Here is a 10009-nt window from a genome sequence, read left to right as displayed (position 1 = left end):
CATCCCGGGTCGCTGCTCGAGTCCTGCCAAGTCCCTTCATCCCTTGTTAGGCAATGGGGAGGGCTTTTAGTGAGGCCATCCTCTGGGAATCACAGCAAGAAGTGGAAAGAGACAAAGGACAATGTTTTCTAAAGCACCTAAAGGCATGTCTACCCTGCAGTCTGACACCCGCAGCTGGCCCCTGCCAGCTGACTTGGGCTAAGGGGCTGCTTCATTGCTGTGTAGATGTTCAGGCTTGAGCTGCAGTCTAGGCTTTGGGACCCTCCCACCTTCCAGGATTCTACAGCCAAGTCTTCGGACCAAGCCTGAATATTTGGATATTAGGAAAAACTTTTTCACTAGTAGGGTGGTGAAGCACTGGAATGGGTTACCTAGGGAGGTGGTGGAATCTCCTTCCTTAGAGGTTTTTAAGGTCAGGCTTGACAAAGCCCTGGCTGGGATGATTTAGTTGGGGTTGCTCCTGCTTTGAGCAGGGGGTTGGACTAGATGACCTCCCGAGGTCCCTTCCAACCCTGAGATTCTATGATTCTATGATCTACACTGCAATTAAACAGCCCCTTAGCCCGAGTCCAAGTCAGCTGGCAAGAGCCAGCCATGGGTTTCTAACTGCAATGTAGACATGCCCTAAATTACTAAGGCGGCTTGGCCCAGATCCTCAAAGGTATTTCTGTGCCTAACACCCACGGGAGTTAAAGCTCTTTAGGTGTCTGAGGATCTGGGCCTTAAGTCCCATTGGTCACTAAAGTGCTTTTGACAATTTTATCCAAAAGAGGACAAAGAACAGCTAATAAAAGCTGTTATTTCCTGGGCTTCAGTTCAGGTCTGATGTGCAACATTCAAAACTGAAAGGTTTTAGGCCCCAATCCTGCAAAGTACAATGAGCAGGCAGATTCCTGCACCTACACCGAGCCTTACTGACATCATGCTGGCACAAGTGTCTGCCCACAGGGAGTAACGTGGAGGATCAGGGCCAGGGCCGGCTCCAGGCACCAGCCTAGCAAACAGGTGCTTGGGGCGGCCACGGGGAAAGGGCAGCACGTCTGGCTCTTCGGCGGTGGGTCTTTCACTCCCTCTCGGAGCAAAGGACCAGCCACCGAATTGCTGCCGAAGACTGAAGCGGCGGTGGTAGCGCTTCCGCAGATCGCGATCGCGGCTTTTTTTTGTTTGTTTTTTTGTTTTTTTCTTCTTCCCCTGCTTGGGGCGGCAAAACCCCTGGGGCCGGCCCTGATCAGGGCCATACTCTGCTGACTTTGAGAAGTGGGGATGGCTTGGCATGGGAAACTGAGAGGGCCATAGAGATCAGAGGAAACCATAGTCATAATTATCATATATAAGTTAAAGTAGCTAGAGGTCTTATAAGCTGGTGGGCAGCCAGCCATGAAATGTAAACTGACCCCTCAAATTATAGTTTAGTTCACATCCGCTTCCTGGGGCTGGCTTTAACAACACCAAGAAGATGCAGAAACAAAAAGCAAAACAACTTAGAGCACATGGTAACAACCACCAGATACCATGGTGGGGATCATCCAAACTACTTACGGGGGGGCCTTCTTTGGCTGTCCCTAACTTACCAGTGATGAGGAGAGGGCTAGGAGCCCTCCTTGTTAGACTCCAAATCCCACACACTAAGAAAGAGCGGACTTGGGGAGTTCAGTCTAGGCTGAATCTCACTGGGGTGGTGGTGAAATGGAGCCAGTGTTTTGCTGTGGCCTGCATTGCAGAGAGGAATACTGAGCAGAGCGAACAGCACAGGTTCCATGCTGGGTGACAAGAGTTGAGGGGAGGGATAGCTCAGTGGTTTGAGCGTTGGCCTGTTAAACCCAGTGTTGTGAGTTCAATCCTTAAGGAGACCACTTAGGAATTTGGGGCAAAAATTGGTCCTCCTAGTGAAGGCAGGGGGCTGGACTCCATGACCTTTCAAGGTCCCTTCCAGTTCTAGGAGATTGGTATATCTCCAGTTATTACCTATGGTAAGTGAAGAGAATCAAGTCATAGTGAGATTTCCTTTCTTTAACTGTGCACTGGCTGAGGGACGTTGTCAAAAAGAGCTCACAGATCTAAGTAGCTGACTCAGGTCTTTCCCAGCTGTCAGAAAGAGAGATTTGTTACTACAAGGCTGTTTTCGCCGTGATTCTCCACAAGGGCCAAGCTGTCCCCAGATCTAGCAGAAAGTGGATGCCACCAGGAGCCCATTCTGTCTGGCATCCTCAGCTACCTGGCCTAGATGGAGCTGGAGCAGCATGAAGCCAGCAGGATCAGGTGCTCCACAGTGGCCCTTCCACACTTGGCAGAGAGGAGAGGCCTTGCTTCAACATCTGTCTTCACATTAACTATCAGAGCAGTCCTGCCCCAGTCTTCTTTGGCCGTTTATTGCAGGACCGCTGCTGTCTCCTCCATCTCTTTTTTAAGCGATTTTTCCCCTGAAGAACTTTGTTAGTGGTTTTGGGTGGGATGTTCAAAAGCAGTCAATGTGGCCAAAGTCTGCTCCAATTAAAGTCAATGGGAATTGTTCCTAGGCTCATAGATATTAAGGCTAGAAGGGATCTAATCAGACATCCTGAGTAACACAAGCCTGTAATTTTACCCAGCAATTCCTGCATCAAGCCCATAACTTCTGACTGAGATGGAGCAGATCTCTGAGAAATCATCCAGTCTTGGTTTGAAGACTTCAAATGATAGAGAATCTGCCAAACTGAGGAAGAGAAGCCAGCCACCATGGGCTGAGTGAGGGCCATTTCCTAATCTCCTGACATAGATCCCTCTACCTCTTGCCTACAAAGCTAGCGCTCTGCCGCTTGAACCAATTTCCCATTCTCATTCCTCTTTCTATTGATCTCAACAGGAGCAGAGTTCAAGCAATGCTGCGCCCTTTTGATAATGAAGAATATGGACCTGCCTTGCCCAGCATTGCTTTTTAATAACGCCATGTGCTGAAATACTATTTCATGTTCAGATTGTTTTGCAGCTTGCTCTACCTGGCAATGGATAGCTGTATTTTTCCCTAATGCTTATGCAGTGATCTTCACTTTTTCTTTCCAATTGACTCTATCTTTGTATTTGGCAGAGTTCTTTATTCTCATGTGCTTCTTTTAGCCCCCAATAGGATGGCAATCCCTTTAGCAACTGACTTGTGATTCCTTCTCAAGAGTTGTACAAAATCTGCTTAGCCTAGGCAGACGGGCACTAATGCTGCTGGCAGAATTCTGATACTGATCTTATCTGCCTAGCTTCATCGATGCATAAGGGGCTGTAAGCTTAAGATTTCAATGAGTGGAGAACTATTTCTATAGTATCTGTTTTTCTTATCTTTCCTTTATCTTGCAGAGCATCTAACATTTCAAGGATTTTTTTTTATGATGATGATTTTGCTGCAACTCAGCATTTGGCAAACCTTGAAAAAGAAGCTGAAGTCTCATGTGAGAAAGCTGAAGCAGTGTGTGAAACACAGACACTCTCTCAGCCTGTACCTATTGGGTTCCGGGCTCTCTCAGCCTCCAGTGGGGCAGCTGCCTCACTCCAGTAAACAGGGGTTAAAAGCAGCCCTGGAGAGGGCTGCAGCTGAGAAAGAGGCTAGGCTGATTGGGGAACCAGCCACAGCTGGAGCCACACCCCAATCAGGCCACAGCTGGCCCTATAAAAGGGCTGTGGGCCAGAAGCTCAAAAAGACACTCTCTCCAACTTCTGAGAGAAGGACTGGGCTGCCTGGGCGCTGAGACAGGTACCTGAGGTGGAGCAGTGCTGGGGTGCTCCAGCCTTGTAAAACCCCTGCAGAGGGGCAGCCCAGAGATAGGTAAAGGCAGCAGGTCCTACCCCCTTGCTGATGATGAGTGGTTTACAGACTGCAGTCTGCCCCAGTGAGTGAGGGCGAGAGGGTGACTGGCAGTAGCCACTGAGGCAAGGTGGGGATAGAGGGTTGGGGGTTCCCCTGAGAGGGGGAGACCCAGAGTGTGGGTTACTGCAGAGGGTGGAACCCTGATGTAGAGGGGCACCAGGGTCCAGGAGGGACATGGGTGGGGGGCAGTGGAAGGTGAGGCACTGGCCTGCAGAGGGTGCTCTGGGCTGGATGACCAGCAGGAGGTGCTGTGCCGCTGAGTTGTCACCCTGCTACCCAGCCCCATTCTGTGTTTCAATAAAACCGGGCTAAGAGGTTTGGAGCAAACCACGTATCGAGCTATTGAAATCTGTTGACTGCAGGGCAGGCTTTTTTTCAAACTCTTTCCTATAGATTTGTCATACTTTGGCATAGTGCATCAGTACCCCCACCCCCACCAAAGAGTCTCTTATATTAATTTAACCAATGCAGTTCATCCCAGAGTATCATGACTTATGAGGAGAGGCTGAGGGAACTGGGATTGTTTAGCCTGCAGAAGAGAAGAATGAGGGGGGATTTGATAGCTGCTTTCAACTACCTGAAAGGGGGTTCCAAAGAGGATGGATCTAGACTGTTCTCAGTGGTAGAAGATGACAGAACAAGGAGTAATGGTCTCAAGTTGCAGAGGGGGAGGTTTAGGCTGGATATTAGGAAAAACTTTTTCACTAGGAGGTTGCTGCGACACTGGAATGGGTTACCTAGGGAGGTGGTGGAATCTCCTTCCTTAGAGGTTTTTAAGGTCAGGCTTGACAAAGCCCTGGCTGGGATGATTTAGTTGGATTTGGTCCTGCTTTGAGCAGGGGGTTGGACTAGATGACCTCCTGAGGCCCCTTCCAACCCTGAGATTCTATGATTCTATGATCACAGAAGGCTTCCTGACTGACTACAGTCTATGCGTGCGCTGAAAAGAGCATCAAATGGGTTACAATCTATCAAAGGGGTCTACATCTGTGTGCCCAGCCGTGCATGGATAATGGGGTTTAGCAGCCAAACATCCGGGTGAATTGAGGAAACTAGAAGATGGGGGAGAGCCTTTGATTGTTTGTGGAGTTTCTTTACAAATTGCATTGCACAGAGGCCACTGACTACCATCAGGTGGGCACTACTTGCAGGCACTTTTAAGTGTTGTTGGCAGTAGGCACTCAGTAGAGGACTATCTGGGACCAGAAGATATCAGGGTTGGTCAAGGTGAAAGGCTTTGATCCAACAATCTGTTCCATTAAACTCTGTTCCATTTGGAACCTGGACTTTTCCCTGCATTCTGCTCTGCAAGCACCTCTCTCATTTAAAATCACCCATTCAACTTAACCCTCCCCACCTCTCGTAAAATTATAGCTGGAGCTGTCACTGTCAACTTCTTTGTGTAGGCTAGCAGCGATGGCTGTTTGTGCACTTGGTCTGGAATAGCTGGTACAAACTAAACCTCTAACTAAAGAGGGGCAGGCAACACCATACGTGGAAAGTGTGCACATTCTGTAGTAGCTATTTATATTCTTATTCCTATTATGAGAGCACCTGGAGGTCCCCAGTAATATCAGGCCCCCCTTTAAGGCAGGTGCTGTATAAACACCAAGCGAGAGAAGGTCCCTGCCCCAAAGATCTTACAACCTTAAGAAATAAGACAAAGGATGAAAGGAAAATCAACTATAGAGGCAAAATGATGTGCCCCAGGTAACTGAGAAGACCTGTGGCAGATTTGGGAACACAAGCCCGTGCCCTATATAACATGCCGTCCATCCCTTCTAGTTTTACCTGAATTTTTGCAGTGAGAAGAGACACTACAGCTGTAGATTTAGATTAGATTCGAGACCTTATGTGTGATGTTCAGACAGCCCAGAGTTTGGGGGGTTCCAGATGTGAGATTTGGCTCAGGGTCTGTGCAGAACCTTTCATGTATAAAATCAGAAGCAAGAGGAAAAGCAATAGCAAGAGTTAGGTCTAAATGTGAACCTTTCAGTTCACAGGTAATTTGGATAAGCCTGTTTGTATTCCTTTCTTCTCACCTTCCTTTACACACTCCACTTGTCCCTGTGAAAGCTGGAACCAACCAATTGGATTTGCCCATATTTGTGTTTCCTCCTTTATTAGTAGTATTAAATCCAGCCACACATCATTTCGAATTTCATCACAGGACAGTGGTTTGGTCACACAAGTAAGATTATGTCCATTACAAAATGTCATGCCAATAGAGTGTGCTACAGCAACACATTCAAATGCTGAGATCCTAAATAATGAATAACTGGCTCCAGGCCAAAAATAACTAGGAGAGCCATTGCTAGGACTGCAAAAAAGTGACCCAAGGAGGAGAGGAGAGAGAGAGAAGATGGTCGGATGCAGAAGCTGCAGGATGCACATTGTGTTTTAGTGGGTATCTGAAAGGTGCTACTTAATGTATAATGCAGGGGAGGAGAGAGAAGGTGATACAGACAATTCAAGATATGCAGACATCTGTCAAACAAAAAGGCCTGGAGGGCAGACTGCCGGAAGAGAAGGGTGATCCATGGAAGCATGTGACCCCAAGGACAAGGGAGAGGAAGAGATCAGTTAGTGGTCATGAAATCAAGTTGAGGAATAGGCTTTCTGCATTGGGGGGCAAAGAAGGGGGGAGAAATAGCTCAGTGGTTTGTGGATTGGCCTGCTAAACCCAGGAGTGTGAGTTCAATCCTTGAGGGGGCCATTTAGGGATCAGGGCAAAAATCTGTTTGTGGATTAGTCCTGCTTTGAGCAGGGGGTTGGACTAGATGAGCTCCTGAGGTCCCTTCCAACCCTGATATCCTATGAGGAGAAACAGGCAGAAGATGGTGTGGTGAAGAAGGAAAGACAGTCGCCCTGGCAGAGATGACAGGTATGACCAGAGTCTACAGGGAAAAAGAAAAAGAATGATGTACAGGGGACTAAGAGAAAGAAAATAAACCAGATTCACAGCAATACCAGGAAGAGACAGGTCTATGTGATTGGAGGCTCCATACTCAGAAGAATTGACAAAACTGTCACTAGACCTGATCCAGAGAACAGAAGAATGTGCTGTCTGCCAGGATGCAAGATGTGGACATAAGGCTGAAAAGGATTGTGATGGGAGTGGGGAAAAATCCATTGATTGTGCTGGCATGTTGGGAAGACTGACATCATAGAATTCAAGATCAGAAGGGACCATTATGATCATCTAGTCTGACCTCCTGCAAGATGCAGGCCACATAAGCCAATCCACCCACTCCTTTAGCAAGCGACCCCTGCCCCATGCTTCAGAGGAAGGCGAAAAACCTCCAGGGCCACTGCCAATCTACCCTGGAGGAAAATTCCTTCCCAACCCCAAATATGGTGGTCAGCTGAACCCCAAGCATGCGGGCAAGACTCTCCAGCCATACCCTCTTGAAAAAGGTTAAGAATATCATATCATTGACCCATTGTACTATTTACCAGTGTGGCACTTAATTGACCTATTGACTAAGCCCGTTATCCTATTATACCATCTCCTCCATAAACTTATCTAGCTTAATCTTAAAGTCATGGAGGTCCTTTGCCCCCACTATTTCCCTCGGTAGGCTGTTCCAGTATTGCACTCCCCTGATGGTTAGAAACCTTTGTCTAATTTCAAGCCTAAATTTCCTGACTGACAATTTATATCCGTTGCTAGACATTGCTAGATTCCTCCTGGAATGGATCAAGCATGACTATGCTCAGCTGGGTAAGATGCTTAAAGTGGAAGCTCAGGTGATTTTTGGCAGCATACTTTCAGTCCCTAGAGAAAGAGGGTGTGTGTAGTGAAGCAGAAACTCACCAGTGTGGCACCTCCTGCTGGTCATCTCAGGAATTAGCTCTTGTCCAGCCTAGAGCGCCCTCTGCAGGCTGGTGTCTCAGCTGCCTTAGGGCCCCCATGTCCCTCCCAGATCCCACTGCAGTACCCCCACTCTGGGTCTCCCCTCCCAGGGGAACCCCCAACCCTCTAAACCCACCTTGCCTCAATGGCTACTGCCAGTCACCATCTAGCCCCATCTCCCTGGGGCAAACTGCAGTCTGTCATGGCCACTCTGTCTAACCCTGGGATGCACCTCTGCAACCTCAGTGCCTGTTTTGGCCTTTTAGCAAGGCCCTGCAGCCTGGGGATTTACCAGACTGGAGCTCCCCAGCTCCCTTGCCCTGTTCCCCAGCACTGCTCCACTTCAGGTACCTTACTCCCAGGCAGGTAGCCCTTCCCACTCCAGAGCAAGGGAGAGACTCCTTCAGTTCCTGGCCCCAGCCCTCTTATCAAGGCCAGCTGGGCCCTATTGAGCAGGCCATACCTGTGGTCAGCTACTCATTCAGCTGCTCTCACTCTCCAGGGCTGCTTTTAACCTTTGTTTTTCAGGATAATGAAGATAAGCAGATGGCTCATGGATTGGTGCTATGAGGAAGGTTTCTGGAAGATCAACCATTGGGAGACATTTATGGAACGAAGACTGTTCTTGACTGATGGACTCCACTTGAGTACCTAGTGTATTAATCTACTAGGATCAAGGTTGACACGATTGATAAGAAGGGCTTTAAACTGGGAAATGAAGGAAGAGGGTTGGAAGAGACATGAAATCTCCATGCTTGGCTTCAATACACAGGAGCAGGAAAATCAGCTAAGATATGGTGGGGGATAATGCAACACCACAAGCTAGAAAACTGAATGAAGTATGGCCCAAAAACTAAACAAACACTTTGCCTTCTTTTTCAGTTATGATGATAATATGGAACATGGCCATGAAGGCAGCATGGCTGATGGAAATGAGTGTCTAGACATGGAAACTACCACATCTGAGGAGAATGAACACATTCAGCTCTTTAAGTTTTTCTATCAGGAGCCTGGATAATTTCCATCCCAGAATACTGAATGAAAACTGGCACATGATGAGATTGCTAGTCTAGTAGAAAAGACTTAAAATAAATCTATTTAGGTGTAATACCATCTGACTGGAGAATAGGTAATGCTGTACCTATGATTAAGAAAGGGGGAGGGGCGGGAAGTGATCCAGGCAATAACAGACGTGTTAGTGTGACCTTAGTAATTTGCAAGGTTTTAGAACAAATTGTGAAGGAACAAATAATTAAATTCATAGAGGCAAATGGTAAAGGGGTTGTAACGCAACATGGGTTTACCAAAGGTAGATCATGCCAGACTAACCTGATCTCCTTCTTTGAGAAAATAATGGATTATTTTTAGGTAAAGGAAGTGCAGTAGATCTAAGATACTTGGTCTTCAGTAAAGCCTTTGACATGGTACCAGATGGGAAATTATTGGTTAAATTAAGGAAGATCAGTATGATGCTTATCCATCATTGTCAGATGGATAAGCAACTAGCTAAAAGGGAGAAGGCAACAGGTTGTACTGAAAGATGAACCATCAGACTGGAGGGAGGCTACCAGTGGAGTTCCTCAAGATGGAGATCCTCAAGATTAGTCTTGAATCCAATCTTATTCAATGTTTTTATTAAGGACCTTGGCACCAGAAGTGGGAGTGAGCTACTGAAATTTGCTGATGATGCAAAGTTGAGAGGCATCATCAATGCAGAGGAAGATCAGAATATGATCCAGGAAGATCTGGATGACCTTGGAGACTGGAGTGACCGAAATGGGATGAAATTCAATAGTACAAAGTGCAAGGTCATACACTTGGGCTCTAATAAGAGTTTCTGCTACAAGCTGGGGGGCTCATCAGTGTAGGGAATGGGGCATGGGCAGTCATGTCTAATGGTTAGAGTCAGAAACCTTGAACTGAAGCTGGGGTCAGAGTCAGATACCAAGCCGGAGGTCAGGGCCGGAGTCAGTTTCAGGGTAGGGCATAGGAGCAGGGACCTGGAGTGAGGCAGGGAAGCAGGAACTGGGAACAGACGGGCATCTGGGACAGGAACCAGGAACAGCTTGGGAGGTAGGATGCAGGAGTAAGGCAAATAGGCAGGGTCTGTAAGAATTCCTCTAGTTGCCGAGATGATTCCCTGTGCCTCCTTCTGGTTTAAGTAGAGCTAGACATCTCCCGCAGTCAGGAGATTTGTGGGCAGGCCTCTGTAAGCTAGCTTCTCTGGCCCCACTATCCAGCATTCAGGTGAGCTGCTGGGTGGTGGCTGTGGATTGAGCACTGCCTGGAGACCAGGGTCCAAGGCCCGTGATCCCTCACAA

General features: G+C 47.7%; 1 long non-coding RNA gene across 1 annotated transcript; it reads left to right on the top strand.

Moving 5' to 3' along the window:
- Nucleotides 1-7922: 7922 nt before the first annotated feature.
- Nucleotides 7923-8700, top strand: LOC123372013. Its single transcript, XR_006580048.1, has 3 exons — nt 7923-8035; nt 8217-8485; nt 8571-8700. It is a non-coding gene; the product is annotated as an uncharacterized LOC123372013 (long non-coding RNA).
- Nucleotides 8701-10009: the final 1309 nt, after the last annotated feature.

The sequence above is a fragment of the Mauremys mutica genome, chromosome 5, assembly GCF_020497125.1.
Source record: "Mauremys mutica isolate MM-2020 ecotype Southern chromosome 5, ASM2049712v1, whole genome shotgun sequence".
Classification (NCBI taxonomy): Eukaryota; Metazoa; Chordata; order Testudines; family Geoemydidae; genus Mauremys; species Mauremys mutica.
The sequence above is the reverse complement of the archived record's forward strand: the minus strand, read 5'-3'. Positions and strand labels throughout refer to the sequence as shown.